Source organism: Polypterus senegalus, chromosome 18 (genome assembly GCF_016835505.1).
Source record: "Polypterus senegalus isolate Bchr_013 chromosome 18, ASM1683550v1, whole genome shotgun sequence".
Classification (NCBI taxonomy): domain Eukaryota; kingdom Metazoa; phylum Chordata; class Cladistia; order Polypteriformes; family Polypteridae; genus Polypterus; species Polypterus senegalus.
Window position 1 is genome coordinate 62,953,540 of NC_053171.1, and position 18,082 is coordinate 62,971,621.

Consider the following 18,082-nt stretch of genomic DNA (forward strand, 5'->3'; position numbering starts at 1 on the left):
ATCTTTATAAAAGCCACACGTTTATTTAACATAAATAAACACAGTCCAAAACACCAAACAATGCACACAGCAATAATCATCCACAATGAACTCTTCTCTATCTCTGTCTCTGTCCTTGGCCGCCAATCTCCTCCTGGGAGCTTTGTCCTGCTCCCACTCCCGACTCTAGCTCCCAGATTACTGGGAGACGGTGCCTTTTATTCCCACCCAGATGTGCTCCAGGTGGCTGATGACGATCTTCCGGCAGCACTTCCTAGTGTGGCAGAAGTGCTGCCCTTTGCCCCGGAAGCACTCCGGGCGTCCCTGGCAGGATCCTTCGCCATCTGTTCTCCCAGGTTCTAGGAGGCTTAAGATGCCCCCTGGCGGTGGCCACGGGTCCAAACAGTCCAGAACCCTTTTTCTCCTTTCTTGTGTTCCTCTCCTGCTCCAGGGCAGTTGCCCCCTTCTGGCCTGGAAGCTATTCTTATGACCTTCCGGTCCATTTAGGCGTCCCTGCCGGGTCAGAATCCCAGTCATCTGTGACTATATATATATATATATATATATATATATATATATATATATATATATGTTATATACATACGTCTACGTGTGGAAGTGTGTGTGTCTGTCCATCACGAAAGTCCTTACCACGACTCCACCTCCAAGGATCCACAAGCAATGCGAGCATGTAGGCAAAACAAATCCTCCTAGGAGAGAGACACCCAGAGTAGTTCCTTTAAATTACCTCACATCTCTACATTTCAATTTTTTTCAATATCAATAGTTTCTAGGACTCTGTGCTATTTATAGCGCGGGCTTACTCAGCTAGTATATATATGAATATATATTGTGGAACGAGCCCAGGGCACAGACAGGAGGACATGTTTTAAGCACCACCACACGTTTATTTACAGTTCTATTTACAGTAATAAAGTGCACGCACAAACCCACAGACTCCCCCAAAGTCCAGGCCTCTCTCACTCCAAATGCCTTGCTTCTTCAGGCCGCCTCCACTCCTCTCCTTTAAGCTTTGTCTTTCTCCTCACCCGACTCCAGCCCTGAGTGAAGGGAGGCGACCTCTTTTATAAGCACCCGGATGTGCTTCAGGTGTCTTTCGGCAATCTTCCGCCGACATGCCCCAGTGTGGCAGAAGTGCCGGTTGCATTCCCGAAAGCACTCTGGGTATCCCTGCTCTTCTTCCCCCCAGCACTTCCGGGTGTGGCGTAAGTGCTGAGGTCCAGGACTCTGCAGGCATTGGGGCACCCCCTGGCAGAGACCACGGGCACCTACAAGGTTGAGCTTCAAAGCCCTGTACCCGTGGCCCCCACAGCAACCAGGGTCCCCACCACCCCCAGCCGTGTGCCACAATATATATATATATTATATATATATATATATATATATATATATATATGTGTGTGTGTGTGTGTGTGTGTATGCAAATATATATTATGCCAGTCAGCTGGGGGCTTATGCCCAGCTGGGATGCCTAGAAGGACTGGGAGAGGGATTGTGCCTCCCCTGGGCCATGAGAGGGTGGCCACCCTGGTCTGTATGGGGACCATGAGAACTCAGCATGGATATATATACAGTACAGGCCAAACGTTTGGACACACCTCCTCATTCAATGTGTTTTCTTTATTTTCATGACCATTTACATTGGTAGATTCTCACTGAAGGCATCAAAACTATGAATGAACACATGTGGAGTTATGTACTTAACAAAAAAACATGTTTTATATTCTAGTTTCTTCAAAATAGCCACCCTTTTCTCTGATTACTGCTTTGCACACTCTTGGCATTCTCTCAATGAGCTTCAACAGGTAGTCACCTCAAAATGGTTTTCACTTCACAGGTGTGCCTTATCAGGGTTATTTAGTGGAATTTCTTGCTTTATCAATGGGATTGGGACCAGCAGTTGTGTTGTGCAGAAGTCAGGTTAGTTGGACGATCATTTATTTTTCAACAGGACATTGACCCCAAACACACTTCCAGGCTGTGTAAGGGCTATTTGACCAAGAAGGAGAGTGATGGAGTGCTGTAAATGGTCATGAAAATAAAGAAAACACATTGAATGAGGAGGTGTGTCCAAACTTTTGGCCTGTACTGTATATATCTATAATAATAAAAGGCAAAGCCCTCACTCACTCACTCACTGACTCACTGACTGACTCATCACTAATTCTCCAACTTCCCGTGTAGGTAGAAGGCTGAAATTTGGCAGGCTTATTCCTTACAGCTTACTTACAAAAGTTAAGCATGTTTTATTTCGAAATTCTACACGTAACTGTCATAACGGTCGATAATGGTCGACAACGTCCGCCATGTTGAACTTTCTTATTTATGGCCCCATCTTCACGAAATTTGGTAGGCGCTTCCGCGCTAACCAAAACCGATGTATGTACTTATTTCGGTGGTATGACACCATTGTCGGCCGCCATATTGAATTTTCCAAACGTCACTAATTCTCCAACCTCCCGTGTAGGTGGAAGGCTCAAATTTGGCAGGCCCATTCCTTACAGCTTACTTAAAAAAGTTAAGCAGGTTTCATTTCGAAATTCTATGCGTAACGGTCATAATGGTCAACAACGTCCGCCATATTGAACTTTCTTATTCATGGCACCATCTTCATGAAATTTGGTATTCGGCTTCCCTGCGCTAACTGAAACCATTGTACATACTTATTTCGGTGGTATGACGCCACTTTCAGCCACCATATTGAACTTTCCAATGTCACTAATTCTCCAACTTCCCGTGTAGGTAGAAGGCTGAAATTTGGTACTTATTTCGGTGGTATGATGCCACTGTTGGCCGCCATATTGAACTTTTAACGGAAACTGATGTCTGTACTTATTTCGCTGGTATGACACCACTGTCGGCCGCCATATTGAACTTTCCAACGCCACTAATTCTCCAACTTCCCGTGTAGGTAGAAGGCTGAAATTTGGCAGGCTCATTCCTTACAGCTTACTTACAACAATTAAGCAGGTTTCATTTTGAAATTTACGCGTAACGGTCATAACGGCCAACAACGTCCGCCATGTTGAACTTTCTTATATACGGCCCCATCTTCACGAAATTTGGTAGGTGGCTTCCCTGAGCTAACTGAAACCAATGTACATACTTATTTCGTGGTATGATGCCACTGTCAGCCGCCATATTGAATTTTCCAACATCACTAATTCTCCAACTTCCCGTATATGTAGAAGGCTGAAATTTGGCAGGCTCATTCCTTACAGCTTATTTACAAAAGTTAAGCAGGTTTCATTTCGAAATTCTACGCGTAATGGTCATAACCGTCAACAATGTCCGCCATGTTGAACTTTCTTATTTATGGCCCCATCTTCTCGAAATTTGGTAGGCGGCTTTCCTGCACTAACCGAAACAAATGTGTGTACTTATTTCGGTGGTATGATGCCACTGTCGGCCGCCATATTGAACTTTTCAACAGTCTTTGTTACGTATGGGCCCATCATCAAGAAATTTGGTACACGGGTTCCCAACGCTAACTGAATCCTACTTGCATATATATATACGCCCATAGCCTGCAGCTCAGTCACCGGTGAGGCGGCGCTGGGTCCCCATCCCAACGCTTCCCACGCTGTTGGCTGCCTGCCTATATAAGGCTGTCCGTCGCTCCGTCTCTGCATTCCCTTCCTTGCTTTGCCACGGATTCACGCTCCCCTACTGATAACTATAGCCTTTTGTTTAATCCACGGCTTCTCCGCTGTTTTATTGTTTGTTTATTACGATTATAGTTATTGTGTAGGTATTTTACACTTACTTTACATTGCTCAGGTACCCATTTCCTTTATCATTCCAACCCCCATTACCATGTCTATCGAGATGATCACTATCGATCAAAGAACTGTCACTTACCGAGTGGTTTCCATGCCCGAAATACCACCTACCTTTTCCATTCTTTTGTTACATATTGCACGGCCATATCAGGCTCATTCTTAATATCTGGAGAAACATTGTGTCTTATGTATTGAATGACTGGGACAGGTTCAAGGTGTGGACTGATGACAGTACAGGAGATAATTAGACTACACATGAGCTTTATAAGAGTGAAATGCTTAAGGCCTTCACCTATGGTTTTGCATGTGAGTTGATGGCTGCCACTGAATTGTTCGGGTTGTCGCTTTCAAGTGTACGAAAAGGCCAAATATTTTACACCTTTCGACAACCGCCAATGCCTCTTAAACATCTTAGACTGACAGGTGACGATTTCAGTAGTGGACACTTTGATGTTTATGAATGTTTAAACTCTCAAAAGCTGGATGTGAAGTTATCGATGAAACCGGTTGTGTGCTTACAACGCTTGACAGATGCCAAATGTCACTTCAACACAAGTCCTACAAATACTGTCGAATTGAAACAAACCATGAAACTCAAACCGATTATGACAGCAGCAATCCAAGCTGTGAGATTTGAGACAAGATTACTGTTCACATGGCCAACTGTACGTTACATGCTCAAGAGTAAGCTCAGCGCACAGCTTGGTCAGATTACAACCGGAGGGCCGAACTGACAACATGGTATACAAAGAGATCATTAACAAATAATTATTGGCATATTTTCCCACAGTTTAAAAAGGTTTAATTTTCTTCTTAATAAAAATTTTAATGCACTACTTCGCCGCTGCGAAGCGCGGGTATTTTGCTAGTATATATATATATATATCTATACTAATAAAAGGCAAAGCCCTCACTCACTCACTCACTCACTCACTGACTCATCACTAATTCTCCAACTTCCCGTGTGGGTGGAAGGCTGAAATTTGGCAGGTTCATTCCTTACAGCTTCCTTACAAAAGTTGGGCAGGTTTTATATCGAAATTCTACGCGTAATGGTCATAACTGGAAGCTGTTTTCTCCATTTACTGTAATGGAGATGAGCTTGAACGCGTGGGGCGGAGTTTCGTGTGACATCATCACGCCTTCCACGTAATCACGCAGTACATAGAAAACCAGGAAGACGTGCATTATATAATTGAGAAGGCAGCTAAACAATAAGAAGCGGCGAGTGACATATACAACCATATTCATGAGTTCTGCTACTGAAACAAAGCACGATGTAAACCTACACTTTAAATTAAGTTCATAGACAGGCTGCCGCTGGCGTTTGTAATTTAGTGCCTGCCCATATAAGGCCGTCCGTCAGCGGCAATCCAATAGCAAACTCCCACTAAATATTCACGGGTGAAGGACTGTGCTTATGGAGAGGAAGATGAGATGGTCAGGGTGGTGTTTGACACAAACTCAGCGAAACTGCGAGAGAAAGGACTAAGGTAACATTAAATACAGCCATGGACATAGCACGAGATGGCACCAGCACAGCTGGGAACCTTCGATGCATGTACACCGAGCGGCTCCCGTGAACTGACGCAGTGCACAGATAAAAAGCAACAGTTCCAAAGAGCGCTGAACAAAAACCGAATTACACAATTGAAAAGGCAGCAAAAAATATGAAGCGTCTGATACAAGCATATTCATAAATCCAGCTACTGCGGAAACAAAGCACACGGTGGAAAAAGTCAATGTCCCGCTAAAGGAAGACAGTGTAAAAAACCCGTGCATGCAGTGTGTCAGGTCTCAGATAAAGAAGAAGACGAGCTGTTTATTGATGCAGTAAGAAACGAATCGATGAATGAAACCTGTCATCTTTACAACGATTGACAAACACGGAATGTAACTTGAACACAACACATCCTACAAATACGAACCTGATTGAAAGAAATAATGATAATCAAATCCTTGATGACAGCAACACTCAGTAACACTCACAAAACAAATACTGTATATTGACAGTCATGTTACGTTATTTTTAAAATGTTCCCTTTTCTTTTCTAGCTTTTTAACACACTACTTCTCGCTGCGATACGCGGGTATATATATATGTATATATATATCCCGATCTACATACTCGAATAATGGATACTTTATTCGCCATCAATGATTGTTTTGGTAAAGCCATACTCAGTGTATTCATTAGATGAACGGTAAAAAAGTAAGAGCGAGGGAGGATGACTTATTGAGGCATGCAGGCTGTAGTGTGCGTCAACTCTATCTGAATTGCGCGATCACATTTGAAAAAATATATCTTTTCAAGTTCTATTTAGTCCATATGTGTCAAACTCAAGGGCCGCGGGCCACATCCGCCCGGCGTAATTATATCCGCCCGCGAGATCATTTTATATACTGTATTATTGTTATTAATGGCCCGGTATATGAAGCGCTGGTAACACAATAAACTACAGATCCCATAATGCAGCGCTTCAGCTGCCTTGCCGAACACTTACACGTTAATCAAGTCTAGCTTATGATGCTGCAAGTTATTGCGAAGCTAGCTCACACGATGCTGAAGAGAAAAGTTGATTCTGAAAATAGAGCCTTTAAAAACCGATGGGAGGCTGAGTATATGTTTACTGAACCCGTGTGTCTCATTTGTGGAGCTAATGTGGCTGTAATTACAGAATTTAATCTAAGACGGCACTATGAGACAAAACATCAGGGTAACCTGAATGCAATGCAGAAGATACAGAAAGCAGAAGAATTAAATAAGAATCTAACACTTCAGCGGACGTTTTACCGTGCACAATCACAAAGTGATTTCAAGTGAAGCTGCTTTTATGGGAGACACAAATGCACCAGTGCAACCCTGTTGCCAAGTAATGTTAAACCAAGTCGTCACTACGGTGTTCCCAAATACGCACTTTGCTGATAAACTGAGCGCACTGCGCACTGAGTTTGCACGGCGCTTTGGTGACTTTGAAGAACAAAAAAAGTCCGTCTACATGCGGCTCGAACCTTGTGCATGTTTGGTAGCACATATCTGTGTGAGAAGCTCTTCTCAGTGATAAAGACTAACAAAACAGCACACAGGAGTCGCCTCACTGATGAGCACCTGCAATCCATCCTGAGAATCTCCACAACACAGAACCTCACACCAAACAGAAACGAACCTGTTGCCAAAAAGATGCCAGGCGTCCAGCTCTAAAATGACATATGAGCAAAGACAACTGAATGATTTGATTTGTTATTGCTGAAAGGAACACATTTTATTTATATTTCCAGGTTTTGTTATGCAGCATGTTCATATTTGAATTTGTATAATTTTGACAGGATATATTTTTATGGAGAGCAAAATCTTTTGGGATATTTAAAATCTAAGTTTATTTTTTATATAAAATTACATAAGAGTAAAGAAATTTGAATGTTTGTTCTTTTAACGTTTACTTTATTTCTAACTTGTATAATTTAGACAGGATATATTTTTATGGAGAGCAAAATATTATAAGTTGTTTAAGGTTTGAGTTGATTTATTCAGGAATAATATTCCTGTCTGTTTTACCATTCCTACCAAAGATATTTCTGTCGACTAAATAAAAATTCCTTCTATTTAAAATTTAAATAGAACTTGAACAAATACGATAGTTCATAATATCCACGCAGACTTGCACGTAAGAGCGGGAGTTATCCGTTTTAACAAGCAGCGTATTGCACTGATATGAAATAGCTGTGTGTGTATATATGTAGATATGTATGTATATGTATATATATGTATTTGTGTGTATATATGTGTGTGTATGTATGTATGTGTGTATATATATATATATATATATATATATATATATATATATGACAACAACACTCATCACTCACAACAGTGACAAAACAATTACATTGACAATCATGTTACGTTATTTTCAAAATGTTTCCTTTTCTTTTTCATTGCTTCTTTAACACACTACTTCTCCCTCTTGAAGCTGGTATTTTGCTAGTCTATAATAATAAAAGGCAAAGCCCTCACTCACTCACTCACTCACTCATCACTAATTCTCCAACTTCCCATGTAGGTAGAAAGCTGAAATTTGGCAGGCTTATTCCTTACAGCTTACTTACAAAAGTTAAGCAGGTTTCATTTCGAAATTCTACGCGTAACGGTCATAACAGTTGTTAACGTTCGACAACGTCCGCCATGTTGAACTTTCTTATTTATGGCCCCATCTTCACGAAATTTGGTAGGCGTCTTCCCTGCGCTAACCGAAACCAATGTACTTATTTATTTCGATGGTATGACGCCACTGTCGGCCGCCATATTGAACTTTCCAACGTCACCAATTTTCAAACTTCCCGTGTAGGTAGAAGGCTGACCCCATCTTCACGAAATTTGGTAGGTGGCTTCCCTGCGCAAACCAAAACCGATGTACGTACTTATTTCGGTGGTATGACGCCACTGTCGGCCGCCATATTGAATTTTCCAAACATCACTAATTCTCCAACTTCCAGTGTAGGTAGAAGGCTGAAATTTGGCAGGCCCATTACTTACAGCTTACTTACAAAAGTTAAGCAGGTTTCATTTTGAAATTCTACACGTAACGGTCATAACGGTCAACAACGTCCGCCATATTGAACTTTCTTATTCATGGCCCCATCTTCACGAAATTTGGTAGGCAGTTTCCCTACACTAACCAAAACCAATGTACATACTTATTTCGGTGGTATGACGCCACTGTCAGCCACCATATTAAACTTTCCAACGTCACTAATTCTCCAACTTCCCGTAGGTAGAAGGCTGAAATTTGGTACTTATTTCGTGGTATGATGCCACTGTCGGCCGCCATATTGAACTTTTAACGGAAACCGATGTCCATACTTATTTCGTTAGTATGACACCACTGTCAGCCGCCATATTGAACTTTCCAACATCACTAATTCTCCAACTTCCCATGTAGGTAGAAGGCTGAAATTTGGCAGGCTCATTCCTTACAGCTTACTTACAAAAGTTAAGCAGGTTTCATTTCCAAATTCTATGCGTAATGGTCATAACGGTCAACAACGTCCGCCATGTTGAACTTTCTTATTTATGGCCCCATCTTCTCGAAATTTGGTAGGCGGCTTCCCTGCACTAACCGAAACCAATGTAAGTACTTATTTCGGTGGTATGATGCCACTGTTGGCAGCCATATTGAACTTTTCAACAGTCTTTATTACTTATGGGCCCATCTTCAAGAAATTTGGTACACGGGTTCCCAACGCTAACTGAATCCTACTTACGCATATATATACGCCCATAGCCTGCACCTCGGTCACGCGTGAGGTGGCGTTGTGTCCCCATCCCAACGCCTCCCACGTTGTTGGCTGGCTGCCTGCCTATATAAGACTGTCCGTCACTCTGGTCTCTACATTCCCTTCCTTGCTTCTCAACGGGATTCACGTCTGCCTACTGATAACTACAGCCCTAATTTGTTTAATCCACGGCTTCTCCGCTGTTTTATTGTTTGTTTATTACAATTATAGTTATTGTATAGGTATTTTACACTTACTTTACATTGCTCAGGTACCCATTTCCTTTATCATTCCAACCCCCATTACCATGTCTATCGAGATGATCACTATCGATCAAAGAACTGTCACTTACCGAGTGGTTTCCATGCCCGGAGATAGCACCTACCTTTTCCATTCTCTTTGTTACATACTGCACGGCCATATCAGGCTCACTCTTGATATCCGGAGGAAGATTCTGTCTTATGTATTGAATGACTGGGACAGGTTCAAGGTGTGGACTGATGACGGTACAGGAGATAATTATACTACACAGGAGCACTAGAAGAGTGAAATGCTTAAGCCCTTCACCTATGGTTCTGCATGTGAGTTGATGGCTGCCGCTGAATTGTTCGGTTGTCGCTTTCAAGTGTACCGAAATGGGCAAATAGTTTACACCTTTCGACAACCGCCAATGCCTCTTAAACATCTTAGATTCACAGGTGACGATTTCAGTAGCAGACACTTTGATGTTTATGAATGTTTAAACTCTCAAAAGCTGGATGTGATTTTATCAATGAAACCGGTTGTGTGCTTACAATGCTTGACAGATGCCAAATGTCACTTCAACTCAACAAATCCTGCAAATACTGTCGTAATTGAAACAAACCATGAAACTCAAACCAATTATGACAGCAGCAATCCAAGCTGTGACATTTGAGACAAGATTACTGTTCACATGGTCAACTGTAAGTTACATGCTCAAGAGTAAGCTCAGTGCACAGCTTGGTCATGTTACAACCGGAGGGCCGAACTGACAACATGGTATACAAAGAGAACCTTAACAAATAATTATTGCCATATTTTCCCTCAGTTTAAAAAGGTTTAATTTTCTTCTTAATAAAAATTTTAATGCAGTACTTCACCGCTAAGCTGGTATTTTGCTAGTATATATATATATATATATATATATATATATATATATATATATATATACAGTGGTCCCTTGATATACGAGTGCCCCAACATGCAAGTTTTTTGAGATACGAGCCATCACTAGATCGATTTTTTGCCTTGAGTTACGTGCCAAAATTTGAAATACGAGCCATCAAAGAGCTTGTCGCTGCACATTCTGAGGAAATGACAACGGAGGAGTTGGCAGAACTACAGACGCGGCACCATGTCTCTTAAAGTGAGATAAAGGAAGTGTTTGCAATGTGGGAAAAAGTTTTGAACTTTAAAGAAAAGAAACACCCTGAAAAAGTTACAACTGATTGTGCAGCAGCGCTATTTAATGACACTTGCCTAACGCTTTACTTTATTGAAAAGAAACCCTGAAGAAGTTGCAACTGGTCGTGCAGTGGCGCTCTTTAATGACACTTGCCTAACTAATTTCAGAAACATTCTAAAGGGGAGGACTAAACAAAGCTCCTTGGATAGGTTTCTATTGAAACGCCTTGAGAATGAAAGTGACAAAAGCATGGCAAAAAAGAAGAACACTAGTAAAGAAGAAAATTAAGTTAAGCAAAAGTGAAGTGAAAGACAAAAACATTTGTTTGAATGAACAAGTGAATACACTTGACATGAGCATTCCTAGTTTTCCTCCTCTTTCTCTGTCTCTGTTTATCATTCGTTTGCTCAGAGGTTGATGCGCTTTCTGCTTCCTGAGCAGCTCTTCTTTTCTCCACCCAAGTGGCCCGCTGCTTCTCTTCTTTCGTCGGCATGTTTTCGTGTTAAAACTGATTGAGTTAGTTTTTGTGTTGCAATTATTTAGTATGTTTTCTTTAATTTTTCAGTTAAGCTGGGACTTAAGTCTTCAATCTGCCTCAAGAATAATTAGCGAAGGTGGTAGGGAATGAGAACAGCGCCCAAACGCATGCGCTGCACTGTCGCCCTTCTGCATGTTACTGAGAGTTGATTCTACAGTAAAATAAAATAAAAATAAAAAGAGTAATAAAAATCATCATGCTGAAAGCGGATAGTAGATGTCACGTAATATATATGTGTACCAAATTTCAAGTCAATAGGTAAAACAGTTTGTGAGCTACAGGTGATTTAAAATCCTGGACAGACAAACGAACAGCTATGGTAGCGTATTATATAAGAAGATACAATTAGGTCCATAAATATTTGGACAGAAACAACTTTTATTTAATTTTGGTTCTGTACATTATCACAATGAATTTTAAATGAGACAACTCAGATGCAGTTGAATTGCAGACTTTCAGCTTTAATTCAGTTGGTTGAACAAAAAGATTGCATAAAAATGTGAGGCAACTAAAGTATTTTTTTAACACAATCCTTTCATTTCAGGCGCTCAAAAGTAATTGGACAAATTAAATAACTGGAAATAAAATGTTCATTTCTAATACTTGGTTGAAAACCCTTTGCTGGCAATGACAGCCGCAAGTCTTAAACTCATGGACACCACCAGATTCTGGGTTTCCTCCTTTTTAATGCTCTGCCAGGCCTTTACTGCAGCGGCTTTCAGTTGCTGTTCGTTTGTGGTCCTTTCTGTCTGAAGTTTAGTCTTCAACAAGTGAAATGTCTACTCAATTGGGTTCAGATCAGGTGACTGACTTGGCTATTCAAGAACTTTCCACTTCTTTGCTTTAATAAACTCCTGGGTTGCTTTGGCTGTATGTTTTGGGTCATTGTCCATCTGTATCATGAAACGCCGCCCAATCAATTTGACTGCATTTAGCTGGATTTGAGAAGACAGTATGTTTCTGCTGCTTCTGTCCTGTGTCACTTTATCAATAAATACTAGTGTCCCAGTGCCACTGGCAGACATGCACGCCCAAGCCATCACACTGCCTCCACCGTGTTTTACAGATGATGTGGTATGCTTTGGATAATGAGCTGTTCCAGGCCTTCTCCATACTTTTTTCTTGCCATCATTCTGGTAGAGGTTGATCTTGGTTTCATTTGTCCACAGAATGTTTTTCCAGAACTGTGCTGGCTTTTTTAGAAGTTCTTTAGCAAAGTCCAATCTAGCCTTTCTATTCTTGAAGCTTATGAGTGGCTTGCACTTTGCAGTGCACCCTCTGTATTTACTTTCATGCAGCCTTCTCTTTATGGTAGACTTGGATATCGATACGCCTACCCCCTGGAGAGAGTTGTTCACTGGGTTGGCTGTTGTGAAGGGGTTTCTCTTCACCTTGGAAATGATTCTCCGATCATCCACCACTGTTGTCTTCTGTGGACGTCCAGGTCTTTTTGCGTTGCTGAGTTCACCAGTGCTTTCTCAGGATGTACCAAGCTGTCACCAATTTGCCACTCGTAATATTGTAGCAATTTCTCAGATGGGTTTTTTCTGTTTTCGCAGCTTAAGGATGGGTTCTTTCACCTGCATGGAGAGCTCTTTGACCACATGTCTGTTCACAGCAAAATCTTCCACATGCAAGCACCACACCTTAAATCAACTCCAGGCCTTTTATCTGCTTAATTGATAACGACATAACGACGGACTTGCCCACACCTACCCATGAAATAGCCTTTGAGTCAATTGTCCAATTACTTTTGAGCCCCTGAAATGAAGGGATTGTGTTAAAAATGCTTTAGTTGCCTCACATTTTTATGCAATCTTTGTTCAACCCACTGAATTAAAGCTGAAAGTCTGCACTTCAACTGCATCTGAGTTGTTTCATTTAAAATTGTGGCAATGTACAGAACCAAAATAAGAAAAAGTTGTCTCTGTCCAAATATTTATGGACCTAACTGTATATGTGTGTGTGTGTGTTTGTATGTGTGTGTATGTTGTGATGAAATAAAGACGACAAAACAATTATAAAGTGTTGGGGAATTGCCCTGTATATTGCTGGGATGCAATAGCTAGTCAAAATTGATTTGTTCAAGTTAAAATTGCTGGTCAAGGACTGTGCTTATGCAAATTTCGAGACACTGTGTTTGTGGGGGGGATTGACAGTTAAGGCAGGGGGTCATGTCAGCATCTCCTGTCCCATTCACCTCATTTCATTCACTTAATTTCGCACCAATAATATTACTGAAAACCTTACAGCCACCGAGACTTGTGTCTGCACAAGAACCTAATTGAGGCAACTATTTTTACTGGCGGTTGCTCAGGGCACAGAGTTTGTATTCCTTGCATCCCCGTTATGCCCTCCCATTTCAATTCAAATGCCTCTAAATGCCGTAACTGATATCGGCATTTGTAAATAAATAACCGCGTCGTCATAACAGCGATTCCTTAGTTTAAAGGAAAAGAAAAAAACGCCGTGGCTGACTTCAAAGCAGTAAAAGGTGGAAACTCAGTAGTGCGCAGGTAAGCGGCCTTCGTTAAGACATGCCATCAGGCACAAAGAGCAGTAGGAGCAAATAAGGTAGTAAAGTTTTATTTATTTGTTTATTTTAGATTAAACAGTCCTTAGCGTCCAGAGGCAGAACAGTTAAGTGGGACAGTGTATTGGTTCATTAATACGGGGAATACAAACAGTGCGAGTGAAGAGCTTATAAGTAAGAAGAGAGCAAAGTTAAAGTAAAGTTAACCTCATAGAAAGGCAAATAGCAGGCAGCTGAGAGGGAGAACAGTACAGTAGCTTAAGGGGAAAAGGTGTAAAATATCTGTAGCAGATCTTAGTGTTACCATTTAAGTTAAGGAGCAGCTGAAAGAAGAAGAAATTTAATTTTAAGAAAAAAAAAATAAATAGTTAAGGCAGCTTAGTAATCCCAAGTCAAATTTTAATAATGAGGCCAGTGCAATGCAAGTCCTGTTGGATGTTGGACTTTTAGATGATGGTTTGGAAGAGCCAGTTGTCTATGAGGGCTACATCTGCAAGAGATGCCAGCTGATCCAGCACCTCGAGCTCAGGGTCGCTGAACTGGAGGAGGAGTTGGCTGACCTGCGTTGTAATAGAGAATTGGCGGACTTGGCCCAGGTGTCCTTTAGAGATAGTGTGCACCCCTAAGGTGGCGGGAGGAGATTCCAGACCAGACAGGTAGGAATAGGTGGGTCACGGTCACAAGGCGTAAGGTAAAGGGTGCACACTGTCCGGGGGCATCAACCCCAGAATTAGAAGTGTCTAACCGTTATCATGTCCTGGCGGAGCTGGACGGTGACTCTGATAATTCTGAGGTGGTAGGCAGGGTTGAGGAGCCCCAACGGGCCACCTCAAAACCAGTTCCCAAAAAGAGAGAGGTAGTGATAGTTGGGGACTCAATCATTAGGGGGATTGAAGCGCAGGTGTGCTCCAGAGAGAGAGAGTCTCACGGTGTGTTGCCTTCCGGGAGCACAGGTGGGAGACCTCCTGGAAGGGTGGATAGGCTCTTGGCCAGAGCGGGTGGATCCAGTTGTCATTGTCCACGTTGGAACAAATGACATACATAAGGGTAGTCTGTCAGTTCTGCGATCCAAATTCAAAGAGTTAGGTACCAAGCTGAGGAGCAGAACTGACAAGGTAGTCTTCTCCGAAGTTCTGCCTGTGCCACGCGCCAGTCCAGGTAAGATTGAGGAGATTAGAAGGCTTAACGTGGCTCAAATCTTGGTGCAGGGTAGAAGGGTATAGGTTTATGGGGCATTGGGACTCCTTTTGGAACAGATGGGACCTGTTCGCCGTGACGGGTTACATCTGAACCGGAGGGGCACCAATGTATTGGGGAGGCGTATGTGTAGGCTAGTCGAGGATTGTTTAAACTAGGGAATGGGGGGGCAGGGAGTTTAGGACAGGCCAGATTTAGATCTATACATGGAAGAACAAACAATGGTGTAGAAATAAAAATGCATAGTAATGTAAATTTTAAGCAAACACGTAAAGATAGAAGGATTAACACATTAAAAATAGCTTGCCTTAATGCTAGAAGTATCAAAAATAAGGTAAGTGAGTTGGAGTTGTATGTAGCAGAGCACAATTATGATATTATAGCAATAACGGAAACCTGGCTAAATAACAAAGATGGGGATGAGTGTAACATAGAGGGATACACATTTTTAGGAAGGATAGACAGAACAGAAAAGGAGGTGGGGTTGCTGTTTATGCCAAACAGGAATTAAATGTAAGTCATCTTCAGTTGGATGATGAGCCCCATCTTAGTGAGGACATGTGGCTTCACCTGGAAAATATTAGGGAAAAGGTCTCATTTTAGGAGTGTGTTATAGACCACCCAATTCAGACAGTAATTTCAACACACATCTTTTAGTAATATCAAAAGGCAAGTTTACAGGGGATATTATAGTCATGGGGACTTTAATTATCCAAATATTAACTGGGATAACCTTACAGATGGAGGAGCACAAGAGCAGGAGTTTTAGAAGTAATCAGCGACTGTTTTTAACACAGCATGTTAAAGCACCAACAAGGGGTGAAGCCTATCTGGATTTAGTATTCTGTAATAATCAGGATAGAATTGAGGGTGTAGAGGTGATTGAACCACTAGGGTCAAGTGACCATAATGTAATACAATTCTCAGTATTTTGTAAGAGTACAGATGCAAAGACTAAAATTGTTAAGTTGAACTTTAGTAGGGCTAATTTTGAGCAGATGCGACAAAGTCTAAGTAGGATAGACTGGGATAAGCTTTTAAATGTGGAGACAGTCGAGGAGCAGTGGAACAGGTTTAAAATGTTTTACATGTAATGCAGGACAGATACATACCTAAATTTGGAAGTAATAGGAAACTAAAAAACTCCACGATGGATTAATAAAGATTTAAAAAGAAGTTGCAAAGGAAAAACTGCTGTATAAGGCATATAAGACTAATGACTGCAAAGAGAACCGTAGCGTATGAGAAAATGAGGGCAACCATTAAGAAGGATATCAGAGAGGCTAAAAGACAGTTGGAGAGGAATATAGCAGATAAGGCGAAAGAAGACCCCAAGAGATTCTTTCAGTATTTTAGTAGTAAAAGAACAGTTAAGGAGGAGGTCAAGTTCATCAGGAATAGTAAAGGGAATTAAAAGATACAGACAATGAAATAGCAGATGCCCTAAACTTACATTTTTCTGAGGTGTTTACAAGTGAGCAAGTGGATAACCTGCCAGAGGTAAACACAACTACTAAGGAGGTACTGAGGGATTTGGAAATTGTAGAGGGAGAAGTGCTGCTCAGATTAAATAAGATGAAATCAAACAAATCACCAGGCCCAGATAATATTTATCCTCGTGTTCTTAAGGAGGCTAGTGAGTACATATATAAACCCTTGACACATATTTTTAGGAAGTCACTGTGCACTGGAGAGATTCCAAAGGACTGGAAAATGGCAAATATCATCCCATTATATAAAAAGGGTGACAGGGCAGATCCAAGCAACTATAGGCCAGTAAGCTTAACAAGCATCACAGGAAAATTAATGGAAGGAATTATTAAGGATAAGATTGAGCAACACATGACAAGGACAGGAGTTATTCTGAACAGTCAGCATGGGTTCAGAAGAGGGAGGTCGTGTTTTACTAACATGTTGGAATTCTATGAGGAGGCAACAAAAGGATACGATCAAAGTGGAGCTTATGATATTATTTATCTGGACTTTCAGAAAGCATTTGATAAGGTGCCACATGAGAGGTTGGGCATCAAGTTAAAAGAAGTGGGAATTCAGGGTGATGTTTTTAGATGGGTGCAGAATTGGCTCAGACACAGGAAGCAGAGGGTGATGGTGAGGAACCTCATCAGAACTGGCGATGTTAAGAGTGGTGTTCCACAGGGGTCAGTGCTAGGGCCGCTGCTATTTTTAATATATATAAATGATTTAGATAGGAATATAAGTAACAAGCTGGTTAAGTTTGCAGATGATACCAAGATAGGTGGATTAGCAGATAATTTGGAATCCGTTATATCATTACAGAAGGACTTGGATAGCATACAGGCTTGGGCAGATTTGTGGCAGATGAAATTTAATGTCAGTAAATGTAAAGTATTACACATAGGAAGTAAAAATATTAGGTTTGAATACACAATGGGCGGTCGAAAATCGAGAGTACACCTTATGAGAAGGATTTAGGAGTCATAGTGGACTCCAAGCTATCAACTTCCAAACAGTGTTCAGAAGCCATTAAGAAGGCTAACAGAATGTTAGGTTATATAGCACGATCTGTGGAGTACAAGTCCAAGGAGGTTATGCTCAACCTTTATAATGCACTGGTGAGGCCTCATCTTGAGTACTGTGTGCAGTTTTGGTCTCCAGGCTACAAAAAAGACATAGCAGCACTAGAAAAGTTCCAGAGAAGAGCGACTAGGCTGATTCCAGGTCTACAGTGGTTGAATTATGAGGAAAGATTAAAAGAGCTGAGCCTTTACAGTTTAAGCAAAAGAAGATTAAGAGGTGACATGATTGAAGTGTTTAAAATTATGAAGGGAATTAGTACAGTGGATCGAGACTGGTATTTTAAAATGAGCTCATCAAGAACGGGGACACAGTTGGAAACTTGTTAAAGGGTAAATTTCGCACAAACATTAGGAAGTTTTTCTTTACACAAAGAACGATAGACACTTGGAATAAGCTACCAAGTAGTGTGGTAGACAGTAAGACGTTAGGGACTTTCAAAACTCGACTTGATATTTTCTTGGAGGAAACAAGTGGATAGGACTGGTGAGCTTTGTTGGGCTGAATGGCCTGTTCTCGTCTAGATTGTTCTAATGTTCTAATTTCCAGTGAGGCTCTGCTTCGCGATGACAATTAATAAGTCTCAGGGACAGACCCTACAAAAGGTTACATTGACAATCATGTTATGTTATTTTTAAAATGTTTCCTTTTCTTAGCACAAGCACAGCTGAGAAGCTTCAATGCATGTGCTCCATAAAGCGTTAAAAAAATAACACATTTAATCACATTTTGCATTCCAAGCAAAGGGGAATTTTTGTCAATGCATTATTTCCTGG